General features: G+C 44.3%; 2 protein-coding genes across 2 annotated transcripts in view; one reads left to right on the top strand and one right to left on the bottom strand.

Moving 5' to 3' along the window:
• LOC141212771 (uncharacterized) overlaps positions 1–10,513 on the bottom strand; it is a 33,835-nt gene extending 23,322 nt beyond the window's left edge. The window contains exon 1 of the mRNA XM_073665078.1: positions 10,170–10,513. The gene's annotated coding sequence lies outside the window, so the exon portion shown is untranslated. The remainder of the gene's footprint in view (positions 1–10,169) is intronic.
• Positions 1–25,712, top strand: part of LOC141212798 (uncharacterized) — a 158,302-nt gene that overhangs the window by 44,466 nt on the left and 88,124 nt on the right. The gene's annotated exons all lie outside the window — the stretch shown is intronic.

The raw sequence follows: 25,712 nt of genomic DNA, 5'->3' as shown, positions 1-25,712 counted from the left end.
GATGAGGTCACAGGAGGGGAGGAGTCAGGGGTCACATGATCAGGGGCCTCAGTGGATGCAGGACTCTGCTGTGCTGGTTGTCATGGTGCTGGATGAGCTGAAGTTTATGTGTGGGGTCAGGAGGGGTTTACAGTGTGGATGTAGCAGAGCCGCGTGTGTACGAGGTGTACGGAGCAGAGCCGCGTGTGTACGAGGTGTACGGAGCGGAGCCGTGTGTGTACGAGGTGTACGGAGCGGAGCCGCGCGTGTACGAGGTGTACGGAGCAGAGCAGCGTGTGTACAAGGTGTACGGAGCAGAGCCGTGTGTGAACGAGGTGTACGGAGCGGAGCCGCGCGTGTACGAGGTGTACGGAGCAGAGCCATGTGTGTACGAGGTGTACGGAGCAGAGCCGCGTGTGTACGAGGTGTACGGAGCAGAGCCGCGTGTGTACGAGGTGTACGGAGCCGTGTGTGTACAAGGTGTACGGAGCGGAGCCGTGTGTGTACGGAGCGGAGCCGTGTGTGTATGAGGTGTACGGAGCGGAGCCGTGTGTGTACGGAGCGGAGCCGTGTGTGTACGAGGTGTACGGAGCGGAGCCATGTGTGTACGAGGTGTACGGAGCGGAGCCACATGTGTACTAAGTGTAGGGAGCAGAGCCGTGTGTGTACAATGTGTAGGGAGCAGAGCCGTGTGTGTACGAGGTGTACATAGCGGAGCCGTGTACGAAGTGTACAGAGCGGAGCCGTGTGTATACGAGGGTTATGGAGCGGAGCCGGGTGTGTGCGAGGTTTTTGGAGCGGAGCCATGTGTGTACAAGGCGTGCGGAGTGTAGCCATGTGTATAAGACATGTACAGAGCAGAGCTTTGTGTATAAGACATGCACGGAGCGGACCCATGTGTGTACGCGGTTTACGGAGCAGAGCCGTGTGTGTATGAGGTGTGCGGAGCGGAGCCGTGTGTGTATGAGGTGTGCGGAGCGGAGCCGTGTGTGTATGAGGTGTGCGGAGCGGAGCCGTGTGTGTACGAAGTGTACAGAGCGGAGCCGTGTGTATACGAGGTTTATGGAGCGGACCCGGGTGTGTGCGAGGTTTTTTGAGCGGAGCCATGTGTGTACGAGGCGTGCGGAGCGTAGCCATGTGTATAAGACGTGTACGGAGCAGAGCTTTGTGTATAAGACATGCACGGAGCGGACCCATGTGTGTACGCGGTTTACAGAGCAGAGCCGTGTATGTACGAGGTGTACAGAGCGGTGCCGCGTGTGTACGAGGTGTACGGAGAGGAGCCGCGTGTGTACGAGGTGTACGGAGAGGAGCCGCGTGTGTACGAGGTGTACGGAGCAGAGCCGTGTGTGTATGAGGTGTACGGAGAGGAGCCGTGTGTGTATGAAGTGTACGGAGCGGAGCCGCGTGTGTACGAGGTGTACGGAGCGGAGCCGCGTGTGTACGAGGTGTACGGAGAGGAGCCGCATGTGTATGAGCTGTACGGAGAGGAGTCGTGTGTGTACGAGGTGTATGGAGCGGAGCCGCATGTGTACGAGGTGTACGGAGCGGAGCCGCATGTGTACGAGGTGTATGGAGCGGAGCCGTGTGTGTACGAGGTGTACGGAGAGGAGCCGTGTGTGTACGAGGTGTATGGAGCGGAGCCGTGTGTGTGCGGAGTGGAGCCGTGACTATAATCAGCTTTTGGGGGCTAAATGGTTTTCTAACCTTGAGGGGCTTACTACAGTTTGATTTGCACCAAGAACGGTGATGAATGGAAAATAGAGTTTTTAACGTCTGAGGGTTTACTCGATAATCTCGTTCTGCTATTTGGATTCTCCAATGCACCAACAGGATTTCACAGCTTTCTGAATAATATTTCTCTGATTACATTGGGAGATTTCTTGTGATTTTCCTTGATTATATATAATTTTTTCTCGTGATTTGGATTCTCATCAGGAACATGTCCGTGTTTCTTCTCCAGAACCTACATCCTCCAGTCTACCTAAAGGCACTGCGGTTTTCTGTGGTATCCTTGGAGTTGGAAGCTGAGATCCGTAAAGTCCAGTCATTGGCCCATTCCGCCACTTCTGGGTCCAAATTATTTGTAGCTTTGTACCTAAGATTGCGTCTGTTGCAGGAGTTTCATGATTCCATCTTGAATGGTCATCCTGAGGTCACAACTATGCAGAAAGCTATTGATAGGCTTTTTGGTGGCTATCTATGAATAATGATATTAAAGGTTTTGCATCCACTTGTGAAGTTTGTGCACACGATAAAGTCTGTCATAATTGACCGGCCGGTAATTGGCTCCATTGCTAATTCCTGAAAGACAGTGGACTCATCTGTCCATGGATTTCATCATGGATTTGCCTCGGTGTGGTGAGAAGACTGTTATTTGGGTTGTGGTTGACTGATTCAGTAAACAGGCTCATTTTGTTCCTTTGTCAGGGTTACCTAATGCTGAGACACTCTCCAGGTTGTTTATTCGTCATGTTGTGAGATTGCATGGAATTCCTCTTAACACTGTGTCTGATAGGGGAGTGCAATTTGCTTCCAAATTCTGGAGAGCGTTTTGTAAAACACTGGGGATTGACTTGTCATGTTCCTGTGCCTACCACCCTGAAACCAACGGTCAGACAGAAAGGATAAATCAATCTTTGGAACAAATTTTAAGGTGTTTTGTTGCGGCTCAGCAGGAGGACTGATCTTCATTCTTACCTATTGCTGATTTTGCCTTTAAGAGTCAGATCAATCAGTCCACTGGAACCTCACTGTTTTTTTCAATTATGGTTTTCATCCCCATTTTGGTGTATTTTATAAGATAAGTTCTGAATGTCCTGGGGTGGAGAACGCTATACAGAAAGTTGGGGATGTGTCACGGGTGTGTCGCCACGAAGATCGTCACGATTACACAGCCTGACTTCTCGCAGCTGACTTTTTGGTGCTTTGTGTTTTTCGGCAGTGAGGGAGTTAATTCTCTCTCTCTCTGTGCTAGACGAGGTCCAGCCTCGCCCAGCTGCAATCAATGCTGCTGTAGTGAGACTCCTTCAAATGCCTGCGGGTCTGTTAGGGAAGTGTCGGTGAAAGCATTTCATGCAGACTAACAGAGCGGATCGTGGTATTTGGAGTTTCAGAGATAAGTGTATTCGGAGAGTTTTTTCCCTTCCTCGCTTTATCATTTATCTCCTTTCCCGTTGGTGTTCCCTCTGTTGTAGTTGTGTAGTTTTTGTATGCAAGGTGGTTTTGGTTTTTCCCTTGTACTGTCTCGTTCGTCTAAGTACTGTGTGTGGGCATATTATTACTTGTCCCCTTTTGTTGTGATCGGGGTCCTTCTCAGGACTAGATTACTTAGGTGCAGGGATCCTCAGGAGGTAGGGGTTACGCTGGCGGCCTGGACCTCTGTACCTTTAACAGTACCTCCAGGTTGAGGGATTAGTCAGGGCCCCAGCTTAGGGTCAGCTTAGGCCCCCTACCTCCAGTATACAGAGACAGCGTGACATTTTCACCGACCACTTAGTTTTTCTCCAGCTACCATGGATCCAGTAGCCGGTCTAGCTCGGCAGTTGCAGAGTTTGTCCATGGAGCTGGCGGACGTTAGGTCCAAGGTTTTGTATCCTCAGGAGCAAGCCGGACCAGAACCTAAAGTAGCTCTCCCTGACAGGTTCACTGGGGGGCGGGACAAGTTTTTTGTTTTCCGGGAGGCATGCAAGTTGTACTTTCGGCTGCGGCCTCGGTCATCGGGGAGTGAAGAACAAAGGGTGGGAATTGTCATCTCGCTCCTACAAGGGGACCCACAATCTTGGGCGTTCTCTCTTCCCCCGGGCTCCCCGGCTCTCCAGTCAGTGGATAGGTTTTTCGCTGCTCTGGGACTCGTATATGATGACCCAGATCGGATCTCCCTTGCTGAGTCTAAGTTACGTAGGATTCAGCAGGGAGATCGTCCGGCGGAGGAATTCTGTTCGGAGTTCCGTAGGTGGGCCACGGACACCCAGTGGAATGACCCGGCTCTTAGGAGCCAGTTTTGTCAAGGTTTATCCGACAAATTACAGGATGTGTTGGCACAGTATGACTCTCCCGCGTCACTGGAAGCCGCTATGGCCCTTGCTATTCGCGTTGACAGACGGCTTTGGGAGAGGTGCGGGATAACTCTACCCCCTGTGATGACTCCACCTCCTACAAGGTCCCCTCATATGGTGGTTCCCCTGGTCAGTCCAGAGGAGCCTATGCAATTAGGAGGGACATAATTTCGGGGGAGGGGACCGGTGGTGCGCCATAAGACAGGAAGGTGTTTCTTCTGCGGGAGAAAGGGACATTTTATTGGGGGGTGTCCATCCCGTCCCTTGCAGAGTGAAGAGTCGTCGGAAAACTGTTGATCCCAGGTTGTGTGGTGGACGGCAATCTGGGAGTAGGTATTTCGTCCCTAGGTTCGTCTCAGTTTCTCGTACCGGCGGAGGTGGTGGTGGGTACGAGAACTGAGAGGATATCTGTTCTTCTGGATAGTGGGGCCGGGGCTAATCTGGTTGATGCTCGGTTTGCCCGGGTTCAAGGTATGCGATTGAGTGAGTTGGCTAAACCCATCCCCATATTCTCGATCGATGCCAGGCCTCTCGGTCAGGGAAGTTTTTTGCAAGCTGTGCATGACGTAAAACTTCAAGTGGGGGCGATACATAAAGAACTGTTGTCTTGCTACGTGTTGGAGGGTCTTCCCACTCCTATAGTGTTGGGCCTTCCTTGGTTAACTAAGCATAACCCGGTTATTAATTGACAAACCAGAGAGATAAGCCAATGGAGTAAATTCTGTAATAAAAACTGCATGAACACGGTCATCGGTGCGGTTACTCCTTGGGTCTTACCTCCATTTCTGGCGGACTTTGAGGATGTATTCTCGGAGAAAGGGTGTCAGGAACTACCTCCTCATCGCGAGTATGACTGTTCTGTAAAACTGCTCCCTGAGGCCAAGTTACCTAAAGCTAGGTTGTATAACCTTTCTGGTCCTGAGAGGCAGGCCATGAAGGATTATATTTCAGAAAGTCTGGCTAAGGGGCATATTAGACCTTCATCTTCACCGGTGGCTGCGGGGTTCTTCTTTGTTAAGAAGAAAGATGGAGGCCTACGCCCTTGCCTGGATTTCCGTGAACTTAATCGGATTACGGTCCGAGATCCGTATCCGCTCCCACTTATTCCCGATCTCTTTAATCAGATCGTGGGCGCCAAATGGTTCTCTAAGTTGGATCTCAGGGGGGCGTACAATCTGATTAGGATGAAGGAGGGGGATGAGTGGAAGACGGCGTTTAACACTCCGGAGGGGCATTATGAGAACCTTGTCATGCCATTCGGTCTGACTAATGCCCCGGCGGTGTTCCAACACTTTGTTAATGACATTTTTCGCCGCCTGGTGGGACAGTTTGTTGTCATATATCTGGATGATATCTTAATTTACTCGCCGGATCTGGTGTCTCATCAGGAGCACGTTAGGCAGGTGTTACAGATCTTGCGGGATAATAAACTGTATGCCAAATGGGAAAAGTGTGTGTTCGCCGTACAGGAACTCCAGTTTTTAGGCTTCCTGGTTTCAGCGTCCGGTTTTCGTATGGACCCTGGGAAAGTGCGGGCAGTTCTTGAGTGGGATCGGCCAGAGAATCTTAAGGCACTACAACGTTTCCTGGGGTTTGCTAATTATTACCGGAAGTTCATTTGTAATTTCTCGTCCATGGTTAAGCCTCTCACAGACATGACTAAAAAGGGGACGGATTTTTCTAGGTGGTCTGACAAGGCTTGTCAAGCATTCTCCTCCTTGAAAAAATGTTTTGCCTCGGCACCCATACTCATTCAACCTGATGCGTCACAGCCATTCATTGTAGAGGTAGACGCTTCCGAGGTAGGGGTGGGAGCAGTATTGTCACAAGGTTCGTCCCCTGGTAAGTGGCATCCGTGCGCCTTTTTCTCTAAAAAATTGCCGTCCGCTGAGAGGAATTACGATGTCGGCAATAGGGAACTCTTGGCCATTAAGTTAGCTTTTGAGGAGTGGCGCCATTTTTTGGAGGGGGCAGTCCATCCGGTCACCGTTATCACCGATCACAAGAACCTGCTATATCTGGAGTCCGCGAAACGTCTGAATCCCAGACAAGCTAGGTGGTCATTGTTTTTTACCAGGTTTAATTTTGTCGTTACCTGGCCCTGAGGGTCCGGAGGCCCCTCGTAGAAGGGGGGGTACTGTCACGGGTGTGTCGCCACGAAGATCGTCACGATTACACAGCCTGACTTCTCGCAGCTGACTTTTTGGTGCTTTGTGTTTTTCGGCAGTGAGGGAGTTAATTCTCTCTCTCTCTGTGCTAGACGAGGTCCAGCCTCGCCCAGCTGCAATCAATGCTGCTGTAGTGAGACTCCTTCAAATGCCTGCGGGTCTGTTAGGGAAGTGTCGGTGAAAGCATTTCATGCAGACTAACAGAGCGGATCGTGGTATTTGGAGTTTCAGAGATAAGTGTATTCGGAGAGTTTTTTCCCTTCCTCGCTTTATCATTTATCTCCTTTCCCGTTGGTGTTCCCTCTGTTGTAGTTGTGTAGTTTTTGTATGCAAGGTGGTTTTGGTTTTTCCCTTGTACTGTCTCGTTCGTCTAAGTACTGTGTGTGGGCATATTATTACTTGTCCCCTTTTGTTGTGATCGGGGTCCTTCTCAGGACTAGATTACTTAGGTGCAGGGATCCTCAGGAGGTAGGGGTTACGCTGGCGGCCTGGACCTCTGTACCTTTAACAGTACCTCCAGGTTGAGGGATTAGTCAGGGCCCCAGCTTAGGGTCAGCTTAGGCCCCCTACCTCCAGAATACAGAGACAGCGTGACAGGATGTTACCTATGTTGAAAAAAGACCTAAGTCCATCAAGTTCAAGCTTTCTCCACCAATTATACATTTGTTGTCACTAAATTATCTATAATCCACAATGTTATGTTTACTGAGGAAATCATCCAGCTCTTTTTTAAAAGTTGTTATAGTGTCTGCCATTACTACCTCTTATAGTAAAGCGTTCCACAGTCTGACTGCTCTAACTGTAAAAAGCCCTTTCCTGTTTGCCGGAATGATCATTCTGCCACCTGTAATGAGTGCCCACTAGTCCTTAGCATCTTTGGAAGAAATAAGTCCGCTAGAGACTTATTCCTTATACCATTGTGCTGTCCAGAGACCCCCGAGCATACCCTAGGTATAAGAGTAAACGGCATACAATGGGTCCCATATTTAAATAAATTTATCTAATTACTGCAGCAAGAACTTCAATTGCTATTGCAAACAGTAAGGAAGACAGGGGGCATGCTTGTCTTGTACCTCTGTGCAATAAAAATCGATTAGTGATAGAGCCATTCGCTCTTATTTTAGTCTTTGGGTCTGAATAAAGCAATTGCACCCATTATATAAATTTGTCACCAAAGCCAATCTGCCTCAACGTAGCCCACAAGTATTGCCATTCTACACTGTCAAAGGCCTTAGTGGCGTCCAAAGACAGGATCACCCTTTGACCAATATTATCAGCCCTTGCTTGCATATTAATATAAAGCTTTCCGAGATTGATCGTGGTGGACATATTGGGCATAAACCCAGACTGACCCAGATGTATTATTGAGATCACTTTTCAGAGTCTGTTTTCTAGCACCAGGGTCGGCTCCAGGTTTTCGTGGGCCCCGGGACGAAAGAGTGGGCCCCTTTAATACTTACCACAATTCATGATGCACAGATAAGAAATATAAATAGTACAATGCCAAAGATTGTACTATTTGTCGCACAGTGTGTGCCCTGGGGGGAGTCAAACGTTTTCATTTTAGACCGGACAATATAGTCCTCCATACAGTATAATGGACCCCAAATATTGCTCCATACAGAATAATGGGCGTCATATAATGCTCCATACAGAATAATAGACCTCCTATAATACTCCATACAGAATAATGGACCCCATATATTGCTCTATACAGAATAATGGACCCACATAATGCTCCATACAGAATAATGGGCCTCATATAATGCTCCATACAGAATAAAGGACCCCTTATAATGCTCTATACAGAATAATGGACCCCATATATTGCTCCATGAAGAATAATGGACCCCATATATTGCTCCATACAGAATAATGGACCCCATATATTGCTCCATACAGAATAATGGACCCCATATATTGCGCCATACAGAATAATGGGGCATCATATAATGCTCCATACAGAATAATGAGCCCCATATAATGCTCCATACAGAATAATGGGCCTCATATAATGCTCCATACAGACTAATGGACCCCAAATATTGCTCCTTACAGAATAATGGACCCCATATAATGCTCCATACAGAATAATGGGCCACATATAATGCTCCAAACAGAATAATGGACCCCATATAATGCTCCATACAGAATAATGGACCCTATATATTGCTCCATAGAGAATAATGGACCCCATATAATGCTCCATAGAGAATAATGGACCCCATGTATTGCTCCATACAGAATAATGGGCGTCATATAATGCTCCATACAGAATAATGGACCCCATATAATGCTCCATACAGAATAATGAACCCCATATAATACTAATTACAGAATAATGGGCCACATATAATGCTCCATACAGAAAAATTGGCCCCATATAATACTAAATACAGAATAATGGGCCACATATAATGCTCCATACAGAAAAATTGGCCCCATATAATGCTCCATACAGAATAGGCCCCATATAATACTCCCTACATGATGGGCCCCATATCATGCTCCATAGAAGATGGGCACAATATAATGCTCCATACATGATGGGCCCTCTATAATGCTCCATACATGATGGGCCCCATATAATGTTCCATGGAAGATGGCCCCCATATAATGCTGTGTACATGAAAAAAAATCAAATACTTCCCTCTCCTCGTTCCTTGCTGGCTGCAGCTCTGGACTCCTCAGCGTCGCCATCTTCCTACTCTCTGTGATGCTCATAGCACAGGGTGCGCTGATGTCATCGCTCCCTCTGACTTGAGAAGTCACAAGTCAGCAGACGCGGAAGAAGCTGGAGCTGTGGGGAACAGGGAGAGGTAAGTATTCCAAGTGCTGGCAGCCTGAGCAAGTGCGGCACTGGCACTGGGCTCTCCCAACTCACTGGCCCCATAGAGCGCCAATGTCCCCGACGGTGAGTGGGCCCGCCCCGCTGGCTCAGGGCTGACGCCAGCCCTGGATGGCAGCTTGGGAAGAAGTTTGACTTTACTGTTAAAAGAGGGATGGGTCTATAGGATGCCGGCAAGCTAGGGTCCTTGCCTTGTTTACGTAACACCATTATTATGGCTTCCTGCATGAATGTGGGCATTCATACAGGAAGCCATACAATTGCCTTCTACCCTCTTATCCCTCTATCCCAGTGAGAGTCCGGTATATTATTAAAGTCCTCTATTATAATATAGGGGATTTGTGAGAAGCCGGAAATAATAGTGAGAATTTTATGTATAATTCTCCTGGAATATGGTGGTGGTATGTAGATAGATTATATTAATAGAGATTTAGTAATTAATTTACAGAACAAACATATCTAGTGACCCTCTGTATCTCACTGTAAGACGCTCACATTGTGCACTAGGGTGTACTAATATACTGACTCCCCGAGAGTATGGAGAGCGCGTGGAGTGATAGTCGGCTGTAATCTCTTCTTGTTTAGTAGATGAAGTTTCTCAGAGGTAAGATGTGTTTTTTCCATTTAAAGATACTGAAAGATCACCTGTCTTTTAACACTAGAAGAAAGACCCCTTACATTCCAGCTATTTGCACTGACCCTGCCATATTTAATGTAGTAGATATGTCGTTTCCAATATCCTATCAGCAGAGCATTTCTGTTTTACATAGATAGTTAAGCGCTAATTACAAGATTGTCAACAAAATAAAACATACCCCAAAAAATAAAAAAGACCTCCACCCATAAAATCCCAACCATAATAGTCAGATATAAAACACCTTTCTCCGGGTGAGAGACTGGGCGAAGTATTTCCATTTTTAAAGTATAAAAAATGGCGGCTCAGTCACTGTTGAACATATGGGAAAATCCCCCCTAGAATTTACGTCTCCTTGGGAGATAATTCAACCCCAATTATACATAAGGACTGTGATAAAATCATAATAGAACCTGAAGAAAAAACAACATTTGTAAAGAACTGTCCAACAAGCAGGGACACACTTCTTCCCATATACTCACGGATCACTGTGGTTTTGAAGAATTAGTGTTTGTACCACAGGATCTACAACTTGTAACATCCCGAATGTGATCCCGGTGTATTTCATATTTGATCCTCTCATTCATATCCAGCCAGTGAAGGGTTTATGAATCTTGAATAAAGTGCACAGTACCTCGGGCTACCACCCTTAACTTGGCAGGGTAGATCATTGAATATCAGGATCTGGAGATATTTGTGGATACTTCCCAGGCTGCTGGTTTATTCAAGACGTCAATTCAGAAAGGTTTATTAAATTTCTGTTTTTATTCGAGGAGTTTCAAAGTGACAAGCACTTCTTCTTCAGGAGACAACCACATACAGACAAAATCCTGCAAGACAATGTGAAGGCTTGAGGTTTGAATTAAGACACCAAATCAACACATGACTGTCTGAGTTGTGTCAAAGTTCACTGGATTGGCAAACGATTACATCGGAAAATAACAAAATTGTGTGTATTTCAATTATACAAAGAAATTCCTCCTAAAAATGTATCACGATTCATATACTATAAACCTATTCAGCATTATTTAAAAATTGTATATATATATATATATATATATAAGTTCAAATGTTCACTAAAATAAATGTATGTATTTACTTATTCTAATAGCAGGAGTTGGGCTAGAACCTATGTCTCTATAGGGAAAACCACTGTGTCCTGTGTTCTTTACTCGTTAAGCCGCTATGTGTATTTAGGAATTAACAGAAGATTAAAAAGAAAAGCAAATCCAAGGGTCGGAGAAAAGTGTGTAAAAAAACTTGTAGCTCATTGTATGTCAATAAATTCTTGATTTATTTTATTTAATGTCTTTTTGATGAGCTAAAATGCTCTTATCCGAATTCCTCTAAATATTATTTTAGTTTATTATATTGGTTACAGGCCATTTGTCGTGTTTCATATCTCAGAATATTATTTTGTGTCATTATACTGATATCAGTGTGTTTTATCAATTCCTGTATAATTTTATTAGAGGAAAAATAAATATCATTATAAATAATTTCCACGCTTCCTTTTTTAATTAATTAGTTTCTCATACAATGTGATGGTGAAATATGGGGAGAGAGCGTGGTTTACCTCTGTCCGTGAATACGGCCGCTGGAGTAAATATATGGCCATGTGCTTAACTTGGAAGGATTTCATCTGCTGAGGGGTCACCTAGGGCAGTGGTGACGTCACGGGGGGATCCGGTCAGGGAGATCTTTCTTTTTACTACAAGCCTTCGTTATCAGGGACTGTAGGTAATAGAGGACGGGGAACATCAGAGGAATCCCGTGCTTGCTACATGGATTCTCTTGGAACGTAAAACGGTAGTGACTGGAATTACAATGAGGGGAGTTTTATACTCTGAGAAAAAAAGACAATCACTTCATGGAGATCTAAATGCTCGATGTTCCGGGAGTTTGATAAAATTGTGACATCTAAAAAATATACAGGGTGGGCCATTTATATGATACACCTAAATAAAATGGGAATGGTTGGTGATATTAACTTCCTGTTTGTGGCACATTAGTATATGGGAGGGGGAAAACTTTTCCAGATGAGTGGTGACCATGGCGGCCATTTTGAAGTCAGCCATTTTGATCCAAACTTTATTTTTTTCAATGGGAATAGGGTCATGTGACACATCAAACTTATTGAGCATTTTATAAGAAAAACAATGGTGTGCTTGGTTTTAACATAACTTTATTCTTTCAGGAGTTATTTACAAGTTTATGACCACTTATAAAATGTGTTCAAAGTGTTGCCCATTGTGTTGGATTGTCAATGCAACCCTCTTCTCCCACTCTTGACACACTGATAGCAACACCACAGAAGAAATGCTAGCACAGGCTTCCAGTATCTGTTGTTTCAAATGCTGTACATCTTGTATCTTCACAGCAAAGACAATTGCTTTCAGATGACCTCAAAGATAAAAGTGTAAGGGGGTCAGATCGGGAGACCTTGGTGGCAATTCAACTGACCCACGACTACCAATCCACTTTCCAGGAAAATGTTCATGTAGGAATGCTCAGACCTGACACCCATAATGTGGTGGTGCACCATCTTGTTGGAAAAACTCAGGGAACGTGCCATCTTCAGTGCATAAAGAGGGCAACACATCAACATGTAGCAATTTCAGATATCCAGTGGCATTGAGGTTTCCATTGATGAAGAATGGCCCCACTATCTTTGTACCCCATATACCACACAATACCATCAATTTTTGTGTTCCAACAGTCTTGGAGGGATCTATGAACTGTGCGCTAGTGTCAGTGTGTGGTTTTGTGTGTGGTTTTGTTCACCATTCACAAAAAAGTTTGCCTCATCATTGAACATAATGTTCTGTGTAAACTGAGGATCCTGTTCCAATTTTTGTTTTGCCCATTCTGCAAATTCAGTGCGCCGATCTGGGTCATCCTCGTTGAGATGCTGCAGCAGCTGGATTTTGTAAGGGTGTCATTTGTGAGTAGCTAATATCCATCGAAGGGATGTTTGACTGATGCCACTCTCAGGTGACATGCGATGAGTGCTACGCTGTGGGCTCTTGCTGAATGAAGGTAGGACAGCCACTGATGTTTCTTCATTAGTGACAGTTTTCTTGCATCCACATTTTGGCAAATCCAACACTGAACCTGTTTCATGAAATTTGGCAAGAATTTGCTAAATGTAGCATGGGAGATGGGTGGTCTCATAGGGTGTCTTGCATTGAAATCTGCTGCAATGACCCGGGTACTGCATTCACCAAACATCAACACAATTTCTATCCGCTCCTCACGTGTTAACCTCTGTGACATGTCAATGGCTGTAAACAAAGAGAAACTTGTAATAACTCATGAAAGAATAAAGTTACGTTAAAACCAAGCACACCATTGTTTTTCTTATGAAATTCTCAATAAGTTTATTGTGTCACATGACCCTCTTCCCATTGAAAAAAATAAAGTTGGATCCAAAATGGCCGACTTCAAAATGGCCGCCATGGTCACCATCCATCTGGAAAAGTTTTTCCCCTCCTATATACTAATGTGCCACAAACAGGAAGTTGATATCACCAACCATTCCCATTTTATTTAGGTGTATCCATATAAATGGCCCACCCTGTACATAGGATATTAAAAGATTATCATTGTACCATAGTTAAATGTCTTAATCATAGGAAATATATCTATATAAGAACTAAATATTAAAATTTGAAAGGTCGAGGGTTTTATCTAAAATAATTAATTTATTTTAATTGGTTAATAAAACCATGTCACAGATCATGGATAATATTGTAGTAAATAGATATTACAATAAAATATCTTATTAAAGATCATGTAAATTATTACAATTAATACTAATGTTAAGGGAGCTTCCACATCAGACTTTCTATCTCCAAAATGACCATATATGTAGATTTCTTACCATCTAAAGCAATGGTCTCAAACATGCGGCCCGTGGGCCACATGTGGCCCCTGAGGCAGGCATCTGCGGCCCGCGGTGCACCACAAGTCTCACCCTAGCAGAGAGGATGAGTGCGCCGCTCTGTAGTGGCTATGGCCCTGCGTTATGACATCCCTCTGGCGCTGCGTTATGACATCCCTCTGCAAGGAGGTGGGCACTGCTATAGAATAGTGAGCAAAACGGGGTGCTACAGTAACCTGATATAATAGTATAATATAGTTTGGAAGAAAAAAGACTCAGGATATACAACCGTGCACACCCAATATTAGAAAAATGAAAAAATCTTTATTACATGATTACACACTGACAACACAAGAAAAAATAAAAACATTTAAAAACAGACAAGGCATAACAATATTCATGGGGGAAGAACAATAATAGTGTTCCAAAGCAATAAATCCCCCCTTAGGCCACAGGTATAATATACATCAATTTTAATATCTCATAATACAATAATGTTTTTTAACCAAGCTATGTCACCCTAGTGAAGGGTAGCACAGCACCACTAGACCAAACATAGGTAATGGACCAGGCATTCCCAAATAATCAGACTATACATCATAATAGATTAAGGAATGAAGGAATGAGTGGGAGTGATAACCTGCTAGCACTAGGGGCCCGTATAGTATCAGCATTTACCAAAAAGTGTCATCCCACGTAAGGTACGACATTGGATCATGAATAAAATCATGTATGGCAAAACGGGCACTCCTGAGTAGTCAAGGGATAAATCAAAAATAATAAATTGACATAGTTACCTGTTGGCACCGAAGACCCTACGCGTTACGCTGCTGGACCGCAGCTTCGTCAGGGGTATGTTGTCAGTGAACACATGTGTACATTAAATAATCTATCCAATTTAGTGTGATTCCCTTCAGGTGAGTATAGATGCCCTCAGAAAGTCTCTCCAGCATCGTGGCAAATCGGACGGTAACTTCCTGTTTCCACAGCGTGCCGCCCACGTGCTGTGATGTAACGCAACCGGAACTGGATAAGACGTCATATCCGGTCGGCGAACCGCCGCCCCTTCCTATCTCTCATGCGTTCCACCCAGACGCTATGGTGGAACGCAACCAGAACTAGGTAAAAGATCATATCCGGTTTTGGAAACCGCCCCCTCAGAGATCAAGAGGGATGTAGTCCCTTGGGATGGTCACAATAGGAAAGAAGCTGGCATTCCCGGGGAAGATAGAACGCAAAAAATATATGTATACCCCCGGAAGTAGCGCGTCCGCTACAAAAAATTACCGGTACAAAGAAAAGAGGGCTGGCCCTGATCAAGGAAAGTGCCTGGCCAGGCCAAAGAGCAAGATGAAAAGTGTGATTGGAGTCAGAAAGTCACCAAATGTGCATAAAAGTGTGACCAATAATAACAATACAAACATAAACATAAAAGACTTACCAGACAAACCAACCACAAACAAACATAGAACAAACAACAATCATGTACAAATTGTGGGCCATTACAAAGGTGGCTAATGAAGCCAAACAGCAACATATATGGATATACGTACAATTATAAATAAGGACCTGGCATTTAAGATGATAAGAATGCTGGGGATTAACTTGTTATGGGATGGAGGAAATGCACAAGCCAGCCACACGAGAAGAGATGGAAGGATAAAAAGGATAAAGAGGAAAAAGGTTGAACCAGAGAGCCCTCAATCTAAAGCGGGATTCCAATAGCAAGGATACCATGGGAGTTTAAGCCAAGTAACCAGTAAATGAAAAGTCCTCATTTATACCCCTAGGGGCCACTGTATCAAGAACAAAGATCCACCTAGATTCAGATCTCAATAGATCCTTGGTGTGATCTGAATTACGTGAATTGGGCCTCATCTTCTGGAGGCCCATGACTCGCAATTTATTGGGGCTACCAGAGTGGCATTGGAAGAAGTGCAGAGCCACCGAAGAGATGGCTTTGCCCTTCTTCAAATCCTGTTCAGCAAGATGGATGTTGGAAACATGTTGCTGTACCTGTCTACGGAGTTCCTGCGACGTTTGACCAATATAAACCTTCGGACAGGGACAGGTCAATGCATATACAACATTAGTGGACCTACAATTGATAAAGTCCCTCAAAGGGTATTGATGGTTGTCAATCGGATTAGTGAAAGTTTTACCAGAAGAGAGAAATGGACAAGCAGAACAATCGCCACAAGGGAATGAGCCCTTAAATTTACTGCCGCCCGAGGTACTACAACTGGGGCGTGTATAGTGACTATGCATAAGTTTATCCCTTAAATTTGGGGCGCGTCTAGCCGTCAACAACGGTCTCTCTGGTAAAATGCTAGAAAGACGACTATCCGTCTTAAGTATATTCCAATGTTTCCGAAATAGACTACCCACTTCATTCCATTGATTGTTAAACCTGGTGATAAATCTAATCTGTGTATCCTCCATATTGACACGTGATTGTAGCAACATCTCCCGTGGTTTGACCAAAACCTTCTGGTGAGCCTTGGAAATTACCGCTTTAGGATATCCGCGCTCCCGAAAACGTGAGGTTAAATTGCTGGCCTCGGTTTTGTAATCCTCCTGTGTTGTACAGTTCCTTTTGGCCCTTGAAAATTGTCCCACCGGTATGCTGTCTCTCAAGTTTCTAGGATGAAAACTTTGGTAGTGTAAGAGACTGTTTGTGGCAGTCGATTTCCTATGTAATTTGGATACAAGTGAGCCACCCACTTTCCTGATGTCCAGATCCAGGAAGTTAACTGCAGAGGAAGATATACAATGGGTAAGATGAATGTTAAAATCATTAACGTTCAGCCTATCAATGAAGGTAAGTGCCTCGGCTTCCGTGCCCGTCCAGATAATCAAGATATCATCTATGAAGCGTAGCCACTTGAAGACCCCCCGATTGTATGCCTGTGAGGGGTACACGTGTGTGTCCTCCCACCAACCCAGAAAAAGGTTGGCAAAGGAGGGCGCACACCGTGCCCCCATGGCGGTCCCAGAGATTTGTCGATAGAAGATATGATCAAACACAAAATAATTGTGGGTAAGAATGAAGTTCAAGAGGTCCACAATGAAAGAGTCATGTAAACGATTACCTCCACTTGTAGCATTCAGAAAATAGAGGACTGCTGCTATGCCATCTTTGTGGGCTATATTTGAATATAGCGATTCAACATCAACAGTGATGAATAAGAACTGGTCAGGTAAGCAAAGAGAGTTGAGAGTCCGTATCAGATGAGATGAATCTCTGAGATAAGAGGGTAAACTGGTAACGAGGGGCTGCAAGAAAAAATCTATGTAAATACATGCCTTTTCACAAATGCTTCCTATGCCTGACACAATAGGTCGACCCGGTGGACATTCCAGATTTTTGTGGACTTTGGGCAAGACATAGAAAGTGGGTATGGTAGGTTTCCTCACTATCATAAATTCCCTCTCTTGTTTATTAATGGTTCCCATAGAGAAAGCCTTCAAAAGTAGTCGTTCAAGCTTAGCCGAGAAGACCTGTGTGGGGTCCGAGGTAAGTCTCAAATAAAATCTGGTGTTATTGAGCTGTCTATGTACTTCAGCAGTGTACATGCCACGAGGCCATAAAACAATATTTCCCCCTTTGTCTGCTTCCTTTATCAGGAATTCCTGGTTTTTCTGCAGGCAAAGGAGGGCACGCCTCTCCATCATGGTTAAATTTTGATGAGATATGTTATTGACAGGTAATCTCCTGATCTCATCTTTCATAACCTCAAAAAATGTAGAAACTGCTGGAACCAAAGACAGGGATGGTAGAATATTAGAAGGTAATCGATGCGGAAACTTTTTCCTACCTTGGTATGACTGGTTGTCCTCTAGGAGTTCAAGTAAGTCACGGAAGACCTGTTTATCAGTAGGGGAAGAGAGGTCTGAGAATGAATCAGATTTAGTGTAGATGACTTTGAGAATAATTCTTCTACAAAAAAGATACAAGTCTTTTAGCAAGATAAATTTATCGACCGGTACCATGGGAGAGAAAGAGAGACCCTTCTGTAATACAGACCTTTCAACATCATTTAATGTATAAGTAGAAAGGTTGATGATCTGAAGTTGGTCAGAGTTCTGACTTAAAATCTGTTCCTCTTCTTGTATGTCCTGGTGGCCATGGTCCTCACAGAATTTGATCCTGTTTTTTTGCTGCCGTTGCTTACGTTTCCCCCGTCTCGTCCGCCGTCGGTATCGCTCGTTTCTGAGTTTAAAAAATGATCACTATGGCCTATACTTGACAGAGATCCTCCTTCCGTATATTTTACAGATGAAGGTTTATGCAAGTTACCCCTATGTTTCCATTTATAGGCTTGGTTCCTGTCATAATCAGCTTTATCCCTGTTTAACTTGGCTCTTTTCCTCTCCATGGTATCTTTATCAAGACGATCAATGGTGTCCCTCAACTCAGTTTGGAAGGGCACTATAAATTTATTATAATCATATTTGGACATCTGTGTTTCCAATAATTTAATACGAATTTTCAATGTCTGAAAAAGATCCCTGTCATGTTGGATTAGCATATTGACTAGGACATTAGAACACTGTGATAGACCTGATTCCCATGTGGCCTTAAATTCTGGGGTAGGTTCCCAGGCTGGAAATATCTGGACTCTCAATCCACGTGGATAGATAGAGTCTCTGATATTTAATTGTCTCGCACGGGATTTGACGGATCTGCACAAGTCAGTCATACGAGTCTGGTGGAACATATCTAGACTTGAGGAATATCAGAGACTCTCTATCTATCCACGTGGATTGAGAGTCCAGATATTTCCAGCCTGGGAACCTACCCCAGAATTTAAGGCCACATGGGAATCAGGTCTATCACAGTGTTCTAATGTGCTAGTCAATATGCTAATCCAACATGACAGGGATCGTTTTCAGACATTGAAAATTCGTATTAAATCATTGGAAACACAGATGTCCAAATATGATTATAATAAATTTATAGTGCCCTTCCAAACTGAGTTGAGGGACACCATTGATCGTCTTGATAAAGATACCATGGAGAGGAAAAGAGCAAAGTTAAACAGGGATAAAGCTGATTATGACAGGAACCAAGCCTATAAATGGAAACATAGGGGTAACTTGCGTAAACCTTCATCTGTAAAATATACGGAAGGAGGATCTCTGTCAAGTATAGGCCATAGTGATCATTTTTTAAGCTCAGAAACGAGCGATACCGACGGCGGACGAGACGGGGGAAACGTAAGCAACGGCAGCAAAAAAACAGGATCAAATTCTGTGAGGACCATGGCCACCAGGACATACAAGAAGAGGAACAGATTTTAAGTCAGAACTCTGACCAACTTCAGATCATCAACCTTTCTACTTATACATTAAATGATGTTGAAAGGTCTGTATTACAGAAGGGTCTCTCTTTCTCTCCCATGGTACCGGTCGATAAATTTATCTTGCTAAAAGACTTGTATCTTTTTTGTAGAAGAATTATTCTCAAAGTCATCTACACTAAATCTGATTCATTCTCAGACCTCTCTTCCCCTACTGATAAACAGGTCTTCCGTGACTTACTTGAACTCCTAGAGGACAACCAGTCATACCAAGGTAGGAAAAAGTTTCCGCATCGATTACCTTCTAATATTCTACCATCCCTGTCTTTGGTTCCAGCAGTTTCTACATTTTTTGAGGTTATGAAAGATGAGATCAGGAGATTACCTGTCAATAACATATCTCATCAAAATTTAACCATGATGGAGAGGCGTGCCCTCCTTTGCCTGTAGAAAAACCAGGAATTCCTGATAAAGGAAGCAGACAAAGGGGGAAATATTGTTTTATGGCCTCGTGGCATGTACACTGCTGAAGTACATAGACAGCTCAATAACACCAGATTTTATTTGAGACTTCCCTCGGACCCCACACAGGTCTTCTCGGCTAAGCTTGAACGACTACTTTTGAAGGCTTTCTCTATGGGAACCATTAATAAACAAGAGAGGGAATTTATGATAGTGAGGAAACCTACCATACCCACTTTCTATGTCTTGCCCAAAGTCCACAAAAATCTGGAATGTCCACCGGGTCGACCTATTGTGTCAGGCATAGGAAGCATTTGTGAAAAGGCATGTATTTACATAGATTTTTTCTTGCAGCCCCTCGTTACCAGTTTACCCTCTTATCTCAGAGATTCATCTCATCTGATACGGACTCTCAACTCTCTTTGCTTACCTGACCAGTTCTTATTCATCACTGTTGATGTTGAATCGCTATATTCAAATATAGCCCACAAAGATGGCATAGCAGCAGTCCTCTATTTTCTGAATGCTACAAGTGGAGGTAATCGTTTACATGACTCTTTCATTGTGGACCTCTTGAACTTCATTCTTACCCACAATTATTTTGTGTTTGATCATATCTTCTATCGACAAATCTCTGGGACCGCCATGGGGGCACGGTGTGCGCCCTCCTTTGCCAACCTTTTTCTGGGTTGGTGGGAGGACACACACGTGTACCCCTCACAGGCATACAATCGGGGGGTCTTCAAGTGGCTACGCTTCATAGATGATATCTTGATTATCTGGACGGGCACGGAAGCCGAGGCACTTACCTTCATTGATAGGCTGAACGTTAATGATTTTAACATTCATCTTACCCATTGTATATCTTCCTCTGCAGTTAACTTCCTGGATCTGGACATCAGGAAAGTGGGTGGCTCACTTGTATCCAAATTACATAGGAAATCGACTGCCACAAACAGTCTCTTACACTACCAAAGTTTTCATCCTAGAAACTTGAGAGACAGCATACCGGTGGGACAATTCTCAAGGGCCAAAAGGAACTGTACAACACAGGAGGATTACAAAACCGAGGCCAGCAATTTAACCTCACGTTTTCGGGAGCGCGGATATCCTAAAGCGGTAATTTCCAAGGCTCACCAGAAGGTTTTGGTCAAACCACGGGAGATGTTGCTACAATCACGTGTCAATATGGAGGATACACAGATTAGATTTATCACCAGGTTTAACAATCAATGGAATGAAGTGGGTAGTCTATTTCGGAAACATTGGAATATACTTAAGACGGATAGTCGTCTTTCTAGCATTTTACCAGAGAGACCGTTGTTGACGGCTAGATGCGCCCCAAATTTAAGGGATAAACTTATGCATAGTCACTATACACGCCCCAGTTGTAGTACCTCGGGCGGCAGTAAATTTAAGGGCTCATTCCCTTGTGGCGATTGTTCTGCTTGTCCATTTCTCTCTTCTGGTAAAACTTTCACTAATCCGATTGACAACCATCAATACCCTTTGAGGGACTTTATCAATTGTAGGTCCACTAATGTTGTATATGCATTGACCTGTCCCTGTCCGAAGGTTTATATTGGTCAAACGTCGCAGGAACTCCGTAGACGGGTACAGCAACATGTTTCCAACATCCATCTTGCTGAACAGGATTTGAAGAAGGGCAAAGCCATCTCTTCGGTGGCTCTGCACTTCTTCCAATGCCACTCTGGTAGCCCCAATAAATTGCGAGTCATGGGCCTCCAGAAGATGAGGCCCAATTCACGTAATTCAGATCACACCAAGGATCTATTGAGATCTGAATCTAGGTGGATCTTTGTTCTTGATACAGTGGCCCCTAGGGGTATAAATGAGGACTTTTCATTTACTGGTTACTTGGCTTAAACTCCCATGGTATCCTTGCTATTGGAATCCCGCTTTAGATTGAGGGCTCTCTGGTTCAACCTTTTTCCTCTTTATCCTTTTTATCCTTCCATCTCTTCTCGTGTGGCTGGCTTGTGCATTTCCTCCATCCCATAACAAGTTAATCCCCAGCATTCTTATCATCTTAAATGCCAGGTCCTTATTTATAATTGTACGTATATCCATATATGTTGCTGTTTGGCTTCATTAGCCACCTTTGTAATGGCCCACAATTTGTACATGATTGTTGTTTGTTCTATGTTTGTTTGTGGTTGGTTTGTCTGGTAAGTCTTTTATGTTTATGTTTGTATTGTTATTATTGGTCACACTTTTATGCACATTTGGTGACTTTCTGACTCCAATCACACTTTTCATCTTGCTCTTTGGCCTGGCCAGGCACTTTCCTTGATCAGGGCCAGCCCTCTTTTCTTTGTACCGGTAATTTTTTGTAGCGGACGCGCTACTTCCGGGGGTATACATATATTTTTGCGTTCTATCTTCCCCGGGAATGCCAGCTTCTTTCCTATTGTGACCATCCCAAGGGACTACATCCCTCTTGATCTCTGAGGGGGCGGTTTCCAAAACCGGATATGATCTTTTACCTAGTTCCGGTTGCGTTCCACCATAGCGTCTGGGTGGAACGCATGAGAGATAGGAAGGGGCGGCGGTTCGCCGACCGGATATGACGTCTTATCCAGTTCCGGTTGCGTTACATCACAGCACGTGGGCGGCACGCTGTGAAAACAGGAAGTTACCGTCCGATTTGCCACGATGCTGGAGAGACTTTCTGAGGGCATCTATACTCACCTGAAGGGAATCACACTAAATTGGATAGATTATTTAATGTACACATGTGTTCACTAACAACATACCCCTGACGAAGCTGCGGTCCAGCAGCGTAACGCGTAGGGTCTTCGGTGCCACCAGGTAACTATGTCAATTTATTATTTTTGATTTATCCCTTGACTACTCAGGAGTGCCCGTTTTGCCATACATGATTTAACTCATGATCCGATGTCGTACCTTACGTGGGATGACACTTTTTGGTAAATGCTGATACTATACGGGCCCCTAGTGCTAGCAGGTTATTACTCCCACTCATTCCCTCATTCCTTGATCTATTATGATGTATAGTCTGATTATTTGGGAGTGCCTGGTCCATTACCTATGTTTGGTCTAGTGGTGCTGTGCTACCCTCCACTAGGGCGACATAGCTTGGTTAAAAACCATTATTGTATTATGAGATATTAAAATTATATATATTATACCTGTGGCCTAAGGGGGGATTTATTGCTTTGGAACACTATTATTGTTCTTCCCCCATGAATATTGTTATGCCTTGTCTGTTTTTAAATGTTTTTATTTTTTCTTGTGTTGTCAGTGTGTAATCATGTAATAAAGATTTTTTCATTTTTCTAATATTGGGTGTGCACGGTTGTATATCCTGAGTCTTTTTTCTTCCAAACTATATTATGACATCCCTCTGGCGCTGCGTGATGACATCCCTCTGGCGCTGGGTGATGACATCACGCCAGTGCACAGAGAGCGGAGGCGTGACTTTCCCCCCCATTGCTGGATTTTGTAGGTGACATATGCTGTGGCTGTACATGTACAGCAAGATGATAGCGCCGGCTCACATGCAGAGCCGACCCTATCATCCGCTGAGGTAAGCTGTACATCACAGCTGACAACCTACTTTAATGGCCACGATTGGGATTAACACCGATCGCAGCCGTTTAACCCTTTAGATACCGCCATCAATTGTGACAGCGGCATCTAGATGGCTATTTCAGGGCAGGGGCTTACTCTTAAGCCTATGGTAACCTGAGGCCAAGTAATGGCCTTTGGGTTAGCCATCTTTGGGGCCTGGAATATGCAGGGTCCTACATGTGAACTGTCAATATAAGACTGACAGTCCTAATATTCTGCAGTGCAGAAGTATTGCAGGATATTAGATCAGTGACTGTAAAGTAAAAGTTAAAAGCTACATAAAAAAATCTAAATAAAATATGAAATAAAAGTATTCTGCTACTAATCTTGAAAGTGAAAAAAAAAAGTACACATTTGTGGTATAAATCTGTACCATATCCCTGGCTTACTGTGCCTTCACATTACGCTCAATGTCCCCATCGGGGCATACGTCCGGACCCCCCCACAAAACGGGATTCAGACATATGTGCCTATGGGGCCATATACTGTAATGGTGCCGACACAGCGAACGTGCGTTCTGCTGGCATCATTTTCGGAAGTGTACACATACTGGAAGCAGACATTCAGATGCAGTCTATTATGTCTGAGTGTCCGCCTCCTGTAGGCGTGCACTCCAGAAAATTATGCAGAGCACACGTTTGCTCTTCCGGCATCATTACAGTCTATGGCCCTGTAGGCACAAATATCCGTATCCCGTTTTCTTGTAGGGTTCGAACGTATGCCCCAATGGGGACATTGAACAAAAGCGTTTTTGCAGCGTTTTTCACCCATAGCAATAAGAAAGTGGGAAAACACTGATTTTGCAGGTTTTTTGGTGAATAAAACTGACTTTATTAAACGTACTGTAGATTCCTATAATCTCCACCAAAAAACGCCACAAAACCTGTTTTTTAGGCCGGTTTCGCATATATTTCCGTTACCGAAGATATCCGTTTTACATGTTGCATCCGTGTGCGGCCCATGTGCTGCATCAGGATCACACATACCGGCACCAGGGAATCAGCGTACAGCTAACGCTGTTCCCAAGCGCCGGGTGCTGAATGCTGCACTCATCATGATTCCTTGCCTGCGCTGCAATCAGCACCAGCAGGGACAAGGATGAGGGTAGTAGTAGTGTCTGCTCCCGCTGTGTCCCTGTGTAAAACAAAGAATAAAACAATAAAATCCATATACTCACCTCTTCTAGGTGTCCCCCGCTGTAATCCTCTGATACCGAGGAGCCGGGGAGAATGTGTGGCTCCAGAGCTGAGCTCAGAAACCGTGTCCTGTCACTCACTGAGCGCAGCTCATTCTCTCCTGCTCCTTGGCAGCATCGGTCAGAGGATTACAGCGGGGGACACCTAGGAGAGGTGAGTATATGGATTTTATTATTTTTATAGGTGGACACTGCGAGATCAGACACTACTACCGTCATCATTGTCCCTGCTAGTGCTGATCGCAGCGCCAGCAGGGAACCATGATGAGGGCAGCATTCAGCACCCAGCATTTGGGAACAGCGCTAACTGTAGCGCTGATTCCCAGGCATCGGTACGTGTCACACGGATGTCATCCGTGTGGTACATTTTGCGGACCGTGCATCTGCAAAAAAACTACCATATCAGTATGTGGAGCACATGGACACACGGTCTGTGGAAACACACTGAGATGTGCACAGACCAATTCATTTGAATGGGTCTACGTGTATCAATGTCTCCAGCACTGGAGATACTGACATGTGAAAAATGTAGCTTTTCCATCATACTGACAGAAAGTAGAATAAAAAATTATCAAAAAGCCATATACCAAAAATGGTATAGCTGAAAACGTCAGATAAAGGAATAATCTGCAGGTAAATAGTGTTACAACGTTTCCTGGCAGCTTTACTAAAAGTTCAGCTACTGGGAAACTGAACTATATTTCTTTCAAGAGCCATCGGCTTTCAGTCATGCAAGGAGTTGCTTAAGCCGGCTTACTACACTATGAGTAGTTGCTGTAAGCACGCTCCAGCACTTGGGTTGCCAGCTCAGTGTGCAGCGCATCTGTGCGGAGAAAATCAAAAGTTCTGGGGCGTGCTTACAGTATAGTGAGCAGTGCTGTGAGCCATGAATGTAACTTCTATGACTGAAAGCCCATAGCTCCCGGGAGGAAATAAGTTAATTCTATCCTGGTAGCTGCACTTACAGTAAGACGGCCATGTAGCATTGTAAAGATATTTACCTGCAGATTGACTCTATATCTCCAGGTAAATAGCGTTTTCTGACATTACAGGTTCTCTTTAATATTGACATGTATGGCATTGCTATGGTGAGAAACTACATAAAGAGATTCTGCAGGACTTAAAGGGATTGTCCATTGCTTTTATATTGATGGGCTATCCTTTATAATGGCTGCAACTGGGTAATGCAATACTACGCCTAATCAATAAGAGTGGATATGAAGTGCCCAGCCGTGCCCACTATGCAGTTGATGGAGCTGTGTAGTTCCGCTCCGCAAGTGAGCACATACCACGGGCACCGGGAACTGCTGATCAGTGAGGGGAGCTGGATGTTGCATCCCACTGATCAGATATCCATCACCTGTCCTAATGATAGGCCATCAAAATAAAATTGTCTGACAACCCCTTTAATGATTAAATGGCCACTTCATTGAATAAACCAGTGATATGAGATCAGTGGGGTGCGGGCGCCCGGCACACCCCTTTATCAGCTGAAAACTGCTCTGGCAGTGAACTAAGCAATGTATGGGCAGAACACAGCAGCCTCATATATTGCTGACGCCCCTTT

Source organism: Phyllobates terribilis, unplaced genomic scaffold (assembly GCF_046119375.1).
Source record: "Phyllobates terribilis strain yellow unplaced genomic scaffold, ASM4611937v1 Scaffold_186__1_contigs__length_3700242, whole genome shotgun sequence".
Lineage (NCBI taxonomy): Eukaryota > Metazoa > Chordata > Amphibia > Anura > Dendrobatidae > Phyllobates > Phyllobates terribilis.
This window is presented reverse-complemented; position numbering and strand designations above follow the sequence as displayed.